Genomic DNA, 17,944 nt, shown 5'->3' with positions numbered 1-17,944 from the left:
TAAAACAGACTCTGCATTTTGAACTACAATAGAGGTATTAAATAAATGGCAACAACAGAAATATTTTACCTTCTTAGAAAATGCCAGAACTGAGCTTTCTTACCAGGGTAACTAAGTTTCTGCTATTCGTCAGGGGAGCATCAATGGTCTGATGCCAGACCATGACCCTGTTATTTGGCCTGGCCTCGTGAAATTCTCCCCGCCCGCCTTGTGGCACTAAGGGCATGTCTTTTCCAGGGAGTTTAAAATAGTCCCAAGACGCTCTCCATCTAGGGTTGCCAGAGAAAATATAGGACACCCACTTAAGCTGAATTTCAGATACACAGCAAATACTTCTTAGGATAAGTATGTCCCAGGTATCGTATGGGACATACTTATGCTGAAAACTATTTGTCATTTTCCTGAAATTCAAATTAAAATTTTTTTAAACATTTATTCATTTTTGAGAGACAGAGAGAGACAGAGCATGAGCGGGGAAGAGGCAGAGGGAGGGAGCCACAGAATCTGAAGCAGGCTCCAGGCTCCAGGCTCCGAGCTGTCAGCCCAGAGCCTGACACGGGGCTTGAACTCACAAGCCACGAAATCATGACCTGAGCCGAAGCCGGACGCTCAACCGACTGAGCCACCCAGGCGCCCCTCCTGAAATTCAAATTTCGCTGGGTGTCCTGTATTTTTGATTTGTTCCATCTGATAAGTCTGTACCTCATGCATACTTAGGACACTTGGACTTTCAGTGGTAGCTTCCAAATCACTGATGTGGATCTGGAGTCCAGGGTGGGCTGACCCATCTGAGTTGGCAAGTAAAACGACTATGGAGTGGTTAGAATTAGCTTCCTGGGGCGGCTGCAACAAAGTCCCACAAACCGGGTGGCTCAGAATGACAGAAATGTGTTCTGTCTCAGCTCCCGGTGGTAGAAGGCTGAAACCAAGGTGTGGGCAGGGACATGTCCTCACTGAAGATCTGGGGGAGATCACTGGGAGGCCCAGTGTGTTCTGGGCCTCTGTCCCCACGTCCCGAGGCCCCAGGTAGTCTGTGGCTCACGGCGGTATAACTCCCATCCTCCCAGGGTATCCCCTCTTCCTCTCTTCACACGGTTCTTCCCTGTCTGTGTGTCCGTGTCCACATTTCCCCTTTTTACAAGGACACTGGTCATATTGGGTTAGGGTCTCACCATAATGACCTCATCTTCACTGGAGGACCCTATTTCCAAATTGGGTAACATTCGGAGATATTAGGGTGTCTTCGTCCATTGGGGCTGCTTTCACAGAACACCACAGACTAGGTGGCCTCTAAACAACAGAAATGATTTTTGGTGGGAACCCACTTTCTGGTTCCCAGAGGGTGCCTTCTCCCAGTGTCCTCACAGAAGGGGTGAAGGGCTTTTGGGGGTTTCTTCCTTTTTTTTTTTTAGTTTTTAAATTTATTTATTTTGAGGGAGACAGAGACAGCATGAGTTGGGGAGGGGCGGAGAGAGAGGGGGAGAGAGAGAATCCCAGGCAGGCTCTGCACTGTCAGCACAGAGCCCGACACAGGGCTCGGACTCACGACCTGAGCTGAGACCAAGAGTCGGACACTTAACCCACTGAGCCACCCAGGTGCCCCTGGGGTATCTTCTTCTAAGGGTACTACACCTGTCAGGAAGGCTCCTCCCTCAGGACCTAATTACCTCCCAAAGACCGCCTCCTAGTGGCATCCCATTGGGTATGAGGGTTTCAACATGGGAATGTCGTAAGGACACAAATATCCAGTCTATATATAACACAGGTCTTAGAACTTCAGCATATCTTTTTTTGGGAACACAGTTCAACCCATAACACAGCCCCAGGACTGTCCAGGGTCTTTCTGTCCTTAAACTTGGCTGGATGGCTTCCATTCAGAGGGCTGGAGAACCTGTCTGTACCTGACCTGTGAATAATGAGCCATGGTAAATCCAGAGGTGTTGAGTCATAGAAATGCAGTTCATCAGAGGGCAGGCACAGAGAAGGCCAAGGCCGTCTCTGGAGGGGCAGGTGTGCGTCTGTTCAACACTCTAGTGGTTGTGTGGCCATGCGGAAGTTTTCAAACTGGACGGCGAACATGTACGCTTACTTCTGCAAAGTAAACATTTCTGGAAATGCTTGCTTCATGGAAGCAGCCCACGTATTTTGCACAGAATGTTACACAAGCTTTGGAAATCATGGGTGGAAATTGTTTGCAAAATCCTTTGGAGCCTTATAACAAATGTTTGCCTGGGTCTTGAAGCCTAAAACAAACAACCTTCCTATTGCAAAAACGTTGGCTAATGAGAAAGACATTTTTAGCTTAAAGGGACGGAAGACAGTGTCATCATTACAAAAGAAGTCATTGGCCAGATCACGGTGGTAAAGTGTCAGCCTGGGAGTCTAGCCACATTTGTTGCTTTTATCAGAAGTGAGGGTGATAGGGGCGCCTGGGTAGCTCAGTTGGTTGAGCGTCCAACTTCGGCTCAGGTCATGATCTCCTGGTTTGTGAATTTGAGCCCCACGTCGGGCTCTGTGCTGATGGCTCGGAGCCTGGAGCCTGCTTCGGATTCTGTGTCTTCCTCCCTCTCTGCCCCAACCCCGCTTATGCTCTGTCACTCTCTCTCAAACATAAATAAATAAACATAAAAAAAAAAGACATGACGATGACAGCAGGTCTTCAGAGAATATTTTGACAAATAGACTTAATGATCATTTTAACAAGAATAGGCCTCTGATATCTGGATTGGATGTGTTAAATCAAAGGCCATCATGATAATAGTCAAAGGAAGCCCCAGCGAGGGTGGGGGACAATTTATAGATAAATAAATATCTGCTTTCCATTAGTGTTTTTCCTTCTGCCTCCCAGTGAGAAGAGGTGGGGTGCCAAGACTGTTTGGCAGGCTGATAAATTGTGTGAATTTTCAAAGAGACTAACAGATATAGAATGGCCTTTAAGAATCCCTACAAAACTTAGGGCTTTGAAGCTTGGGGGAAATCCTGTAGATCAGTGCTGCCCAAGAGAAATAGAGTGTGAGCCCTCTCTGCTGTAGGGGTAGTATGTAAATGTAAAATAATGAAGTTAATTTGAATAATATAGCTTGTTTAGCCCAGTATATCCCAAATATTGCCATATGACTATAGTCACTATGCAGTCAATATAAAAATTATCGAGATGTTTACATTCTTTGTTTGCATCAAATCAAAATCCAGTGTGTCTTGTATGCCTATGGCACATTTCAGTTCTCAGTTCGGACAAGCTGATTCCAAGTCCCAGTAGCTACTGCCGTCTGCCACAGAGGAAAAGGGGACAGCTCAGCTTTGGACCTTTGCTACTCAAAAGTGTGGTCCTTGGGGACCAGGGGTATCTGCATCAACTGGGAATTGTTTTTTTTATTTTTTAAGTTTATTTGTTTATTTTTAAGAGAGAGAAAGAGAGAGTAGGGAAGGGGCAGAGAGGGAGAGAGAGAGAATCCCAAGCAGGCTCTGAAATGTCAGCACAGAGCCTGATGTGGGGCTTGAACCCATGAACCCTGAGAGCATGACCTGAGCCAACATCAAGAGTCAGAAGCTCAAGCAACTGAGCCACGCATAGGCCCTCAGCTGGGAATTGTTAACATACAGAATCTCACCCCCCCACCGCCTACCCCCCCAGGCCTGAGGAATCAGCGGCTGCATTTTAACCAGGTGTCTCCTATGCACTTTGGCACCCTGCAGTTTGAGAACCTCGTTGTAGACTTCATATCTTCAGTCCCTGCCGGCAGGATGCTTCTGTGCAAAGGATTGTTGAGAAGGTGTCTCTCTGCCTGTGCTGCTGCTCTGCCGTCCCAGCTTCTCATGGCCCTGGGCTCGGGGTCCCCGCTGATCCCGCTGCCCTGCACGTGGAGGGCTCACCTCCCCAAGCTCTCTGGGGGAGGTGCCCTGAATTGTCGCCCGCTCACATCTGGTGGTTGGTGAGGAAAGCTGGTTTGCACACTGCAAACAGCGAATTGACTGTCGCTGAGCACCGTTAGCCCTGAAGCAGGAGGGACAGTGTAAAAAAGCATGTTTATGTCCTAGGTCACGGGGGAACTGAGTCTTTCGTCCACCTGGGTGAAGTCAGGGAGGCAGGGGGGTCGTCTAAGCTTTTCTCCTACTTTCTGGAAAGAGATGCTCTTCCTTTCTCCTCTGCAGTTCCTTTCTATCTGCAGTTAGATTCCCATACACGGGATTCCTATAAATTGCAACTCCATCCTGTGAAATTGATTGGAAATTCTGATTGATTGCTGTGACTTTGACTCATTCCCCTATGGATCCTGGGGTAGATGTAGTCACAGCAGATGTGCCTGTGGTTGGGACAGGAAGCCTGGAGGGGAGGTACCACGGTCTCCTGTTTGGGGGGATTGAACGTGTAAAGAGGAGGCCTCCTTGAGGTGCCTGGGGGGCTCAGTTGGTTAAGACTCTGACTCTTGGTTTCAGCTCAGGTCATGATCTCACGGTTCTTGGGATGGAGCCCCGTGTCAGACTCTGCACTGACAGCACGGAGCCTTGGGATTCTCTCTCCCTTTCTCTCTGCCCCTCCCTCACTCTATCTCTCTCTCTCAAAATAAATAAATAAACATCAACAAAAAAAAGGAGACCTCTTTGGATGTCAGAGTGGACCACGCAGGCCTGTGTGTTGAGTGTGGCCACTCGTTTTATCCCTGTGCTTCTCTTGAAAGGGAGCCAGCTGCGGCTGTAGAGACAAAGGCAAGCGAATTTGGAGCCAAATTCCTCGGTGACAAGTCACTCGGTCTCCTGGCGTCTCTATTTTCCCACTGATGAAATGGAGTTTACCACCCTAGAGGGTGGTTTGTTGAGATTGGAGAAGATGTGTAAGAGGCACCTGGGAGAGAAGGAATGAAGTTCAGCCTCTGGGAACACCGCACGTGTGCAGATGTGATATGGAGATGTTGGGGTGATGATCTCCAAGCAAGAAATCCAAGAGATTCCCAAGTTAACATTTAGCCAGAAAGGTCAAATCATCCATAGGCAGTGTAGAGAAAAAAGAGGAAAAAATAAAAGGAAACAAAACCATAAAGCAATCTAAGAGATTATGGGGGAAAATTTTTAGCCTGATCCTCCCAGGGCACAAATGACTCCATGGGAGTGGAGAGGGCCTGCTGGTAGCTGTATTAACATTTTGAGTCCTTCTGGAACTTTCAAGGCTGGAGGGTGACATACACCTTGCTCTGATCTCTAATCAGTGTTCCTTTTATACGTTTCTTTAAAGAAGTCTCCTAAGAAGGCACTGGCACAGAAACTCTACTGGGAAACAAATTCCCTGCTTGTAGGAGGCAGAACAACTCAGGATCTCTGAAGAAATAGCTGCGGGGGGCAAGACCACCAGGCATGGCCCAGCCATGCTGCCAGGGCTTGAGGTCTGATTTTCTGTGGAGAAAGTGGTAGAAGAGTATAAATATCCAAGCCATCCCTGGGACAGAAGTTTCTAGATCAATGATTACCTAATACTAATTATTTACTAGACTCTGTTCTTTGGGGGACATCCAGGTAGCCAGATAGTGAAATGATTGGCTTCTCTTATTCCTTTGGTAATATGTGGTGGAATTCTGGAGTCATAAGTAGATCCTGCGTTCTGCAACATGGCGCCTCATGTTAAATGCCAACACACTCACCATCGCCCACCAGACATGGATATTTAGTGCTAACATGCACCATGGGATGCGCTAGCCCTTCCTGAGGGGATGGCGCCCACACACGTGGCTGAAGACTCAAGAGCATTACTTCAAACGGCTCTTATTTCGTCCACCCTTAAAAATTAAAAACACTGAGCACCTGGATGGCTCAGTTGGTTAAGCGTCTGACTTTGGCTCAGGTCATGATCTCACAGTTTGTGAGTTCGAGCCCTGCATCGGGCTCTGTGCTGACAGCTCAGAGTCTGGAGCCTGCTTCGGATTCTCTGTATCTTTCTCTCTCTGCTCCTCCCCCACTCATGCTCTGTCTTTTTCTCTCTGTCAAGAATAAATAAAAACATTTTTAAAAAATTAAAAAAAATTAAAAACCCAGTTTTCCCTCATTATCTAAGTTATCCACGCCCCCGGGAGAAGCTGAAAAATTAGAGTGTAGAGTAAGGAATGAAATTTACAATGACAAGCCCGCCAGCCAACACAGCCACTGTAAACATTTTGGTAGAGAGCATATTGATTTGTATAGCTTGGATCTTACTGTATTAATTTTTTTTTAATTTTTTTAATGTTTATTTATTTTTGAGACAGAGAGAGACAGAGCATGAATGGGGGAGGGTCAGAGAGAGAGAGAGACACAGAATCTGAAGCAGGCTCCAGGCTCTGAGCTGTCAGCACAGAGCCTGACGCGGGGCTCGAACTCACGGACCGTGAGATCATGACCTGAGCCGAAGTCGGACGCTTAACTGACTGAGCCACCCAGGCGCCCCTTACCGTATTAATTTTTCCCTGACCTTTTTTCTACTTCATGTTGTGTCATTAGCATTTTGCCATGTCACTGAAAATTATTTGTAAGCATGATTTAAAAACTTTTATTGTGGAAATGTAAAAACATATGCCAAGTTAGAGAGTGGCTTATCATAAGCCTCAAGCATGGACAACTCTCAGTATATGGCCATTCTTGTTTATTCCAAAGCCTCTAACCCCCTCCCCCATCCAAAATTATTTTGAATTATTCATTTTCTGGGAATCATATAATTTTATCTCTAAATATTTCAGTATGTATCTGAAAGATAAGGACAGGGCAAAGAACTTAGAAATAAATAATTCCAATAAAACCACAATATACTCATCTAAAACCAATAATTTTTAAAAGTTTATTTATTTATTGTTGAGAGGGAGAGAGCCCAAGCAGGGGAGGAACCGATAGGACCGATAGGAACTGATAGGGGGAGAGAGAATCCCAAGCGGGCCCTGCACTGTTAGTGTAGGGCCTGATGGCAGGGCTCGAACTCATGAACCATGAGATCATGACCAGAGCTGAAATCACATGTCTGACACTTAATTGACTGAGCCATCCAGGTGCCCCTAAAAACAATAATTTTTTAATATCACTAAAGATCCAATGTTTACACTTCCCCAATTGTCTTGTGAGTTTTGTTTTATTTTTGACAACTTAATCAAACTGGGAACCAAACAAAGTCAATTCATGGAGATTGGTCATGTGTCCCTTATTTTATTTTATTTTTTGTAATTTATTTATTGAAGAAACCAACACATTTGCCCTGTATTTTCCTAGAGTCTGATAGCGCTGTTTGAACCCCCAAGATTTTGTCTCAAATGTTTCTCCATCCCTTGTTTTTCCTGTCCATTAGTCGTTAGATGCAGAGGTTTGGTCAGAGTCAAGTTCGTTTTGGGGAGGGGTCACGACAACTTCATAGATGTTGTTGGTCCTTCCACTGGGATGTACTTAATGCCAGCTTTTCTCTTCTCTTGTGATTATTGTTGCCTAGATCCATTATTTCACTAGGAGTTTCAAGATGGTGTCATGAGATCAGTTTTTTTTCTCTGTTTATTACTTGGAATCCTTTTTCTCAATTCTTTTGTTACTCTGCAGTTTGTCTTGTGGAGGCAAGGCACAATCGATGCCAGATCCTTTTTCTTTTTCTTTTTTTTTTTTTCAACGTTTATTTATTTTTGGGACAGAGAGAGACAGAGCATGAATGGGGGAGGGGCAGAGAGAGAGGGAGACACAGAATCGGAAACAGGCTCCAGGCTCTGAGCCATCAGCCCAGAGCCTGACGCGGGGCTCGAGCTCACGGATCCCGAGATCGTGACCTGGCTGAAGTTGGACGCTTAACCGACTGCGCCATCCGGGCACCCCAGATCCTTTTTCTTTATCAGTTTTCAAAGTAGTGATCTGTTCAATACCATCTTCCAGTTGTGACCAATGAGCTTTTCAGTATGATTATGAAATAATATCAGGGATTTAATCTATTACAGTTATTATTTTATTTATGCTCAAACTATACCATTTAGATCGACTCCTGATTTCTTTTGTTATATCCCTAGAAATTTTTGGTAGCTTTCTTATTTTCTGGATGATGAACTTTAGATTTATCTTGTGTATTTCCTGGTCAGGCCTGGGATCAGCCATCCATCCGAGCAGCCCTGGGACTTCTTTTATTTTTTAAGTTTATTTACTCATTTTAGGGAGAGAGAGTGAGTGCAAGTAGGGGAAGGGAAGAGAAAGAGAAGCCTAAGTGGGCTCTGTGCTGTAAGCTCAGAGCCTGACATGGGGCTTGATCCCACGAACCATGAGATCATGACCTGAGCTGAAATCAAGAGTTGGTCACTCAACCAACTGAGCCACCCAGGCACCCTGGGACTTTTTAATTGGGAAATGGTATTTAGAGACCATAATACGGTACTGTGGATGCTCAGTGCTACTGGATTGATTATTATTTCTAGGTCTTCTCAGTGGGCAGTGTGCAATTTCTTAAAGATAAAACCCGTCATAAACTCATACTCATACATGATTTTATGTCCTGTGGTTGGGCAGGGCTTGGCTGGGTAACTCCTCTGTTTCAGGAGGCATGGGCCGAGGTGCCTCTGTGGTATTCTGCTGGTGGGTGTGCCCGTCTGGAGGACTCAAGGGGGCTTCATTCCCACGTCTGGTGACTTCCAGTGGATGCCAGAAGCATGGGCTCAGGCTGGCTGGACTTCCTATATGGTGGCCTGGGGCTCCCGAGATAGCATGCTCACAGAGGCCTCTTCGGACCCAGCCCAAGAAGTCCCAGGATGTCACTTTCACCACATTCTGTGGGTCAGGCCGTTCGCTCAGGTCAGCTCAGGATTAAGAAGAAGAAAGTCCATCAGGTCAGATAGGATGCCTGGTCTGGGGAGTCTGAGCAGCACTCACACCAGCAGCACCTTCTCTTGTCCAGGACCTCCGTCACCTGCCTGCTCTCATGCACCGGCCGAACTGCCTCGGTGACTCACTCTGCCACATGGTACCTTGGCCCCTGCTGCCTGAACCTGTGGCAGTCCCCAGACGGGTCGGAAGATGCATCTTCTACTCAAGGACGTCCCCGCCTGGTTCTGGCACTCTGCAAGCTGGTGACCTTCCCCACTTCCTGGAGAGATGCATTTCAATTCAGCCTGTAAGTGGGGTTTCCAACGGGGGCACAGTGACCATGAGCTTCGCAGTGTGGAAAAGCCAGCTGTTGGTGCGAAAATATCAAAGGTTCTTCAACCTTCCTGGTGGGATGTGGGATCAGGGCTGCAGATTGGGGTAGGTGGCAGGTGGCCACGCAGAGAGTTGGATGAGGCTATAGAGGAAGGGTTGGCCTCCGGGGCGCAGGCGATGTGCAGTGGCTCCATCCCTCCACGGGCTCCATGGGCTGTCCCTTGAGAGCTTCCTGGAGGGGCAGGTGGCGTGGTGGAAGGTTCTGGGCTTGGACCCCAGCCACCCCCCCTGCACCCCTGGTGGAGACAGGTGCGACAGTCTGCTCTGCGCTGGGGTGAATGAGCAGAGGCTGGGCCCCCAGTGCAGGAAAGGTGCCAGACTCTGCAAATGCCCCCTCATGGTCGTTGTCAAGGGCTTTCAGCAAATCTGCCTGTGGAAGCGTGCTTGTCAATTACAACATCAATTACAATGTCAATTACATGTCGACAAGTAATTGCAGATCTGGGTCATCCTGCGGGTCATCTCCTCTGGGAGGAAACTGTCACCCAGTGACTTAACCCTGTGGGGGCAAATTTCTAGAAAGCTCACAGGGTGGGGATGAGGGGTGTGTGTGTGTGTGTGTGTGTGTGATAACTGCCTTGCCTCTAGGTTGGGTTTTGCTGGGTGGTTGAGATACAATGAATGGGGTTCTCAAAGTCCAGGTATTTTCTGTTATTGCCCGAGCTTAACCGGATGGATCGTAAGCAGGTTTCTGTATTTGTGTAGTGATGCGGGTAGAGGGCGGAACTGCATTTAGGCCTCGGCTCTGCCACCCACGAGGAGCTGCCTCAGCAGCAACCTTGGGCTTTTCCGAACCTCACTCGCTTCATCTGTACCAGTGGGCGGCAAGCCTTCCTGCCCCACAGCACTGTGGGGTGTGGACGAGGAGAGGGCCTGTGAGAGACGCTTCTGAGTCTAAGAGGTGCAAAGCGCAGTCCTGGCACCAGACACATGGGCAGGGGCTGTGGTTTGGTGCCCTGCTAAGTGCTGAGTGTGGGCTCCCCACGTAGAGTGTGTGCAACGAACATTTGCCACATCACCTCTTTCTCTGTCCCCATTTAGAACTGTTCCCCGAATAGCTACAGGTCAGAAATGGAGAAAGGGAAGTCTGGTAATGACCAGGCGTTTGGTCAACCTCTTGCCCCCATGAAGAGTATCAGGTTCAGACAGTTTTGACTGGAGGGCGTGAGTTGAACAAACACCAAAGCAGCTCAGCGTTCTCCTTTGGAGCTGGGGGCCCGCTGCACTCCCTCCCTGACTGTTTCTCGGAGCAGCTTCTGATAGGGTGACCATCTGATCAGTAAAGAAAGTGCCAGGGGCTCCGTTGCATAAACCCCCCAGGCAAAGCTTGTGGACCCTGAATTCTCAGTGTCACTAGGAGGGCTGGACAACCGGTGTCTTCTCTGTTGGTAATCTGAGTCTCCTTCTGAACCAAGCAGCGTTCTGTGTGTTTTTCCACAAGCAAAAGGGGTCACATGTAATTTATATAACTTTATAACTTCCATCATTTGCTGAAAACAGTTGCAAATATAATACACGAATCTGGGACATTTCTCTGAATTAGAGGAGCCTGCAAGATTGGTGGGGAGAAGGTTTAGCGAGACGGCAGGGGGTCGCTGCATCCTGGCATTTCTCTCTGCACAGCTGTGTGTCATTTATGTGTGTGTGTGTGTGTGTGTGTGTGTGTGTGTGTGTGTGTGTGCACGCATGCAATAATCCTGAGATCCATATACAGAAGCTGTCTGAATCAGTCACCATAGGCTAACCTCTGTAAAAGATAACCTCAATGTTTTAGTGGCTTAATACAATAGAATTTATTTCTTACTCTTGTAAAGTATAATTGGTGCTGGAAATCTGGGGGCAACGGTGGGGGGCGGGGGGAGGAAGTTTGCTCCATAGCATTGTTCCAGGAACCTTTTCTGTCCTCTGGCTGCACCACTCTCGAGGGCCTTAACATCCTTTCCGTTCAGCCAGCAGATGTGGGAAGAGAGGGCATGTAGCATTGCACAGAAGTCTTATGGGCCCAGCCAGGAAAGTGGCGCATAAGGATCTGCCCACGTCCGATGGGCCAGAACTATCACACGTCCACCTGTCTGCAAGGGAGACTGGAGAGGTGGTGCAGCTACGTGCTGAGGAGGCAGAGAACCCCTTGTGGACCCAAGGCAGTCTCTGTCCCCTTGGCCAACCTGTAAATTGGTAAATCGAACCATCCCAGGAATGGGAAGATAGTATTTTTATGAATCAGAGGTCAGTAAATTAGTATCTACCATATTTCTTGGGGATTCAGTTCCTTTCTGACTCAGTGAGAAGTTTTTTGAAAAATTAGTATCTTGTTAATGAAGTTTCCTTCAGTGTTTGGTCAGGTTCCATAGGCCAAATTAAAATTTTCTATACAAAGGTCTGAAATAACACTGTTTTTAAAAAGTTGAAAAATGTTTTAATGTGTTTATTTATTTTATTTTTGAGAGACAGACACAGAGTGCAAGAGGGAGGGTCAGAGAAAGAGGGAGACACAGAATCGGAAGCAGGCTCCAGGCTCTGAGCGGTCAGCACAGAGCCTGACGTGGGGCTCGAACTCGGGAGCAGTGAGACCATGACCTGAGCTGAAGATGGACACTCAACTGACTGAGCCACCCAGGCACCCCTTAAATAACACGATTACAAACACTGTCAAGAACTGTGAAGGGGCCTAGGTTTTACCCTCTGTGCAAGGTAACAGTTGAGGCTGCCGGTTTCATGGGTGCTGGCAGGAGACCCGAGATGCCCCGGGGCAGAGATGCTGCTGATCTTGTTCACTGCTGTTGACCCAGTGCCTAGAGCACACTGCGTGGCACAGAGGAGCCTCAAGTAGTATGTAGGAAGGAAGGAATGAATAAGTGAATATTCATTTATTATCAATCCATTATGATTCCCAACATATGAATATTTACTTATGTAAATGAATACTTGACCAACAGATGAATAAGTACCTACTTTGACCTACTCTCATGAAGCCCCCCTCTCCCGCTTTGCCCCCTGTCTCAGGGAAAGATACCTCTCAGTTGCCCAAACGAGAAACCAAGAGCCACTCTCAACCCTCCCTACTGTAATGGAAACCATCACACGTATGAAAACACCGACCACCCATAAATGGTTCTTATGCGTGCAATGTTGACCTGATTCTTCCGTTTCTGGCTTTGAGATGGAGGAGGGAGCCATGGGATGCAGGCCACCTCTAGAAACTGGGGAAGGCAAGGAAACAAGTTGTGCTCTCCAGCTTCCGGAAAGATTCGGCCCTGCCGACAACTGATTTGGGCCCCGTTTAGATTTTAGATTTCTGAACTTCAGAAATACAAGCTAATAAGTTTTTGTTGTCTTAAGCCACTATGTGTGTGGTTGTTTGTTACAGCAGCAGTGGGCAACTGATACACTTGGCAAAGAGATAGGAGCGCATCCCCTCCTGGTGGGGACTGGCCAAGGCCCTGAGGTAGGCTGCACTCCTGAAGTATCCTTTGTAGCATGAGCACAGAGGAGCAGGGAGTATCTAGTGGGCGATCATGGGAAGAGATTAGAGAATCTCAAAAGAGGTTTCCAGACTAGGCGGGAAGGAGCCAGAAGGAGCATGCTGGCCTCCCATCCATGTTATTGAGAGCCTTGAATATGTACTGAAGCGTGTGGGGAAAGGTAGGGAAGGGAGAGCCCAAAATTAGTGCTCAGGTGCACTGGGCTCAGTAAAACCAATCTCTGATTTTTCTATTCTGATCTTTTGTCTTCTGTTAGATGTCTTCTCTTGAAGCTTCATTGCATTAGAAAGAACAGATAGTTTGTGGAATGACGCCCTTGCTCTCTCATGCCTCCTCAATGGTAATTCCAGTGATTTCCATGGCTGAGTCTCAACACACAGATCACATTTTCTTCCAGTGGCACGGCCTTGTGGCACAGTTTGGCTCACGGTGACTTGTATCGTGCACTGATTTTCACCTGACTCCAAAGACATTCCTTATGGCTGAAAGACACAGTGTCAAGGATCTTGTGTGTATATACGTTTGTGGAACAGGCAGAGGCTCTGTCCTCGCACCCAACATTACTGAACCTCGACATACTTGCCCGGTGAATCTGTGGGTTACTCAGTACCCACTTGCTGTAGAACTGCTTGGAAATTTTGGAGTGTCTCTTGATATTGGGAATCACCGGTGCCTTTGAGCTGAGGAAGGGTCTCAATGTGGAGATGTTTCCAAACTCTTGTGTGTGGACCTGCTCTCCCATGCCTTTTGCTTCTCACTAGAGCTTTTATTTGCAGCTGGTTTTCAATCATGTATCAGTTGTGGTAATTATGCGTTGTTAATTTGTTAAAGTTTCATATTTGCTCTCATATATAATCATAACATTGTAATAAAAGCCAATAATTTGTAGGTGATGGCAGATGGTGAAGATACAAATGGGTGCCAGAGAGAGAAATGGATTTATGGATCGTATCATAATATTTTTGTCTTCCTTTATTTTTCTCCTGCAAAGTTTTTTTTTTTTTTTTTGGTGTGTTTGTCTTGAGGACATGAGCCTCCGTGGTGCCAACTCTCCATGACAACATTGAAAACACACTAAGATATTTTCTAAAAAAAAAAGAAAAGAGAAAAATCCCCAATAATAATACTAATATTACTGGAAGCACGGGCAGAGATCAGCCAAGGCAATTAAAACGCGTCTGAACCGCCGAGCAGTCATTTCTGCAGTCACAATTCCGATCATGTTGGAAATTGTCATCGCCCAAATCCTTTGACGAGAAATCTCTCTGGGTCCCTTGTAAACCACCGGTAGGAGTGTCTTGGGAAAACAAGTGAAGTTTCTGGTTTCCTTTGGGGAGGGGGAAGGTGGAATATTTTTTTCCTTTTCCTGAGCAGCGTGTGATTCTGCCGGGTTCCCTGGTGTGGAACTTCAGAGTCGTTGGTGGCAACATGATAAATGGCCACACGGCTCTGCAAAGAATTTGAAATCTTGGGGAAATTCTCCTGGGTTGGCTGGAAGACAGGGGCTGTGCCCCGTCCCAGGGAAGTGGATATTGGAGATGAGTAAGATCCCTACCAGAGCACACAAATATTTCTTGCCAGTCGCCAAAAGGGCAGACCAAAATGGACACTGACCGTCTCTTAACGGAAATATTGGTTGACGGATCTCCAAGCCCGTGGGGTGGCTGACCTCTCTTTCTAAGACCTGCCCGCCATGATCGTGGCTCCGCCCCACAACTAGGACCTCAGAAAATTGGCAAACAGCTGACCTTATATCAAGGGAGCATCCAAATGAAAGTTTCCCCTAAGGTGCTTGCTCTGACTTGAAATCACTAAAGTTCTTTAGGAATCTAAAGTTCTTTAGAGCACCTGCCAGTAGGGTAAATGGCATCTGAATGGCTCTTCGGATCCTGGCTACTGTTGCTGGATTTGTGACCAACCTGCTCGTGAAGCCTCTGGCTAGAAAGATACAGTCAATTTCAGGGCCTGGGGCCCCCACTCCACAGATGTGGGTATCTGAAGATGGGAGGGGAAGAAGGAATTTGTCCCTTTCTCCCCCGACCTTCCACGGACCGATCTCTTCCTTGAAGAGTGGGTCCCTCATGTCGTTTCCAGAGCCTCAAGCTTCACAAAATAGTCACATGTTCTGGTTCATGCATCAGGTTTCTGAGAATCTCAAAGTCCTTCAGAGAGATCCTGTAATTCTGTGGAGTCTTTCCCTTGGAATTTTATTGTGGGCAACAAGTCGATGAGGACTGAGCAAGCACTTAAGCCCTGTTTACAGAGACGTTGAGAGCCTTTGGGCTTGCTCCCCAATCTGACACCCTTCCCGCGGCATTTCTTCTTCTCCGGCAGCCTCCTCCTAACAGAGGCCAGGGTTGGGGGACGTCTTCTCTGGCAGTCTTGAAAACCCTACAGCTATTGCTAACCCCCTAGGTTCAAGGAGTTCTGGAGCTGCAGAGCATGTCTGCCTTCCTGGAGGTGGAGGAGGGCGGGAGGAAAAGTGCCTTCTTGCTGGTGAGTCTATAGCAGCGATCAGCACACTTCTCCTGTAAGGGCCAAATAGCAGGTATTTTAAGATTTGTGGGTCATCTGGACAGTTACTCAACTCTGCCATTATAGCACGAAAGCCGTCATGGACAATACTTAGATGAATGAACACAGCTGTGTTCCAATAAACCTTTATTTGCACAGACAGGTAGTCAGCCAGATTTGCCCAGTTGGCTGGTTTGCCCGCTTCTGCCCTCAAAAACCGAAAGGCAGGGCACTAGTTTCATTTGTCAGTACCTCAGCTTGTTGACTCCGCCAGCATAGTTACATCACTCTGAGAAGAACAGAACGGATGGAGGAATACAGAACGTGCTGGTAGGCCGTGGAGGAGGGACACCTAATCTACATTTGGGACTCCCGTTGGGTGAAAAGGCTTGGAGGGAGGAGAGGGTCTGGGAGCTTCTCAGGTGTAGTGGTGCATGAGATGGGTTTTGAGGAGAAAGTAGGAGCTTCAGGACGTCAAGCCAGAAGGGGATTCGGGGAAAACCAATGGCACGTGCAAAGGCACTGAGACTCGGCAGAGCCGAAATGTGAGGGTCCCGCACGCGCTCTGGCATATCACCACCTAAATCAAGGGGGCCAACTTCAGTGGCAGTAAAGGCTGGCAAGGCAGGCCAGGACCAAGCCATTCATGGTGTCCTGCCTCATGCAAAGGAATCTGGGTCCTGCAGAGCACTGAGGATGTTTAAGCAGGTAGCAGACATAATCAGAATTTGCAAGATGGTGAGAAGGGGCATCAGAAGTGGGTTGGATCCCTGGTCCGTCGAACCCTTGCCATACGGATGCTGAGGCTTGGCCTTGGCCTGAGGACCCTTGGATGTGTTCTGAGTCCTCTGTAAATTCAGTCCAAAGCCTGGGCTTGTAATTCCTGAGAGCCCTCCAAGTTCAGCCACTTGTGTCTATGTGACCTTGGGTCAGCTAGCAGATTCCTTACCCTGTGCGTGTGTGTGTGTGTGTGTGTGTGTGTGTGTGTGTGTGTGTGTGTCTCAGATTATTCACCAGTTACCTCACCCAAAGACGGAAAGGCATTTTATGGTTCAGTGGTGATTTTTACGTGTCAGCCTAGTCTGGTTCTGGTACACGGTTATTTAATTAAACACTAATCTAGGTGTGGCTGTGGAGGTATTTTGGAGATGTGATGTTGATTAAACATCCACAACCAGCTGACTTCCAGTAAAGGAGATTATCCTCCATAATCTGGTTGGGCCTCACCAGTCAGTGAAAAGGCCATAGAACATATCTGAGCCTTTCCCGAGTAAGAAGAAATTTCACCTGTGGACTGAAGTGCGAACTCTGCCTGAGCGTTTCCAGCCTGCCCTACAGACTTCAGAGTTGTCCAGCCAGAACCCACAATCATACAACCACTTCCTGGACATCAACCAATCTCTGTCTACATGCACGCACGCGCGCGCGCACACACACACACACACACACACACACACACACACTACTGGTTCTGTTTTCTGCAAGGACCCTGATGCATTTGGTAAGGGCAAAGCTGAGGTCTAACTGGGATAATCAATATTGTTAATAAAATGAGTTTAATGGTACGTTTTCCATTGTGAAGGTAGAAAAAAAAAATCTGTCTTGAATGGAGAAGGTGGAGACATTTTTGATTCTTCTGCCTTCCTCCTTGGGGTATTTAAGAGACACTGAGGCTGCTGTTAACCCAAATCCTTTGAAAGTGTGTGGATGGCTCCCCCCCCCGCCCAGGTTGTCTAGCCAGGCCTTGGCAGAGATGTTCAGTCATGACTCCCAGGTATGAATCACAACACTTGAAGGCATTGTGGGCGCTTGCCTAATTTCAGCCCCGCAGGTGAGATTACTCCGGTCATGTGTCCCCTAGCATGGCTTTGTGGGGAAGTCCAGAACTGTATTTAGGCATTATTCACCGTCGCTAATGAGTAAGTCATGTAGGGAGATGGCATAGCCAGCCTGGGGAAGTGACTTCAGGGGCTCAGGAGAAAGTTAGGAGCCACGTTGAGTCTGACCCTTAAAGTAAGTTAGCAGGTTGACTTTCAGGCAAAGTGCCAGGCAGGGAGAGGGCACGGGCTCCTGGGCAGGGGTCTTCTCACAGACAGCGGCCGGGCTGAGCAGCCTCTGTCCCCCTCGCAGAGACAGTCCGACCAGCATCTCTCAGTGCTCACAAAATTCTCGTGTGGTTTGGCCAATGGCCTGCACACCAAAAGGGGATTTCTGGGAACCGGCTAGTACTGGACAGGGGGAATGACTAACTTCAGAGGTCAGAGAGAGCAAAGGACAGACAGGGGGGCCTTCTGGTGTCCACCCGCTTGGCGAAGCGCCTGTGTTAAAATGGAGAAACTATCAGAGACGCAGGGTTGGGGGCTTGCTTCTGGGAGGAAGGGACATTTGCGAGTTTCAGGGGCTGTTTCAGGATTTGGAGCTGTGAATTTGCAGCAGAACAGGAAGGTAGGTCAACTCATCGAACCCTTGCCAGGAAGCTGGATCCGGCCTGGGCCATGCCAACTTCGGGAAGTCAGGACGTGCTACCAGAGGCTGGGCTCGGTGGCCTCACCTCTGCAGCCCCCACCGAGTGCTTCAGGTCAAGGGATGTGAATCCATCTGAGAAGAAAGAAGAGAATGAGCACCTTCCTAGAAAAGATCATCTGTGAGCCACCCAAGGATTAAAGGAACCCACACTTTGTTCCTGTTGCTAAACTTCCGACTGGGGTTCCTTTCCGGGCTGATGGAAACATTCTGAAATTGACAATGGTGCCGGTTGCACAACTCTGTGAACATAC

The 17,944-nt window shown here is 47.8% G+C and overlaps 1 long non-coding RNA gene across 1 annotated transcript in view; it reads left to right on the top strand.

The window, feature by feature from the left end:
* The first annotated feature begins 8,864 nt into the window (after positions 1–8,864).
* LOC147577623 (uncharacterized) overlaps positions 8,865–17,944 on the top strand; it is a 59,806-nt gene continuing 50,726 nt past the window's right edge. The window contains exon 1 of the long non-coding RNA XR_015255877.1: positions 8,865–9,085. This is a non-coding gene — a long non-coding RNA (uncharacterized LOC147577623). The remainder of the gene's footprint in view (positions 9,086–17,944) is intronic.

Source organism: Puma concolor, chromosome C2 (genome assembly GCF_028749965.1).
Source record: "Puma concolor isolate L17-30 chromosome C2, mPumCon1.1.hap2, whole genome shotgun sequence".
Lineage (NCBI taxonomy): Eukaryota > Metazoa > Chordata > Mammalia > Carnivora > Felidae > Puma > Puma concolor.
This window is presented reverse-complemented; position numbering and strand designations above follow the sequence as displayed.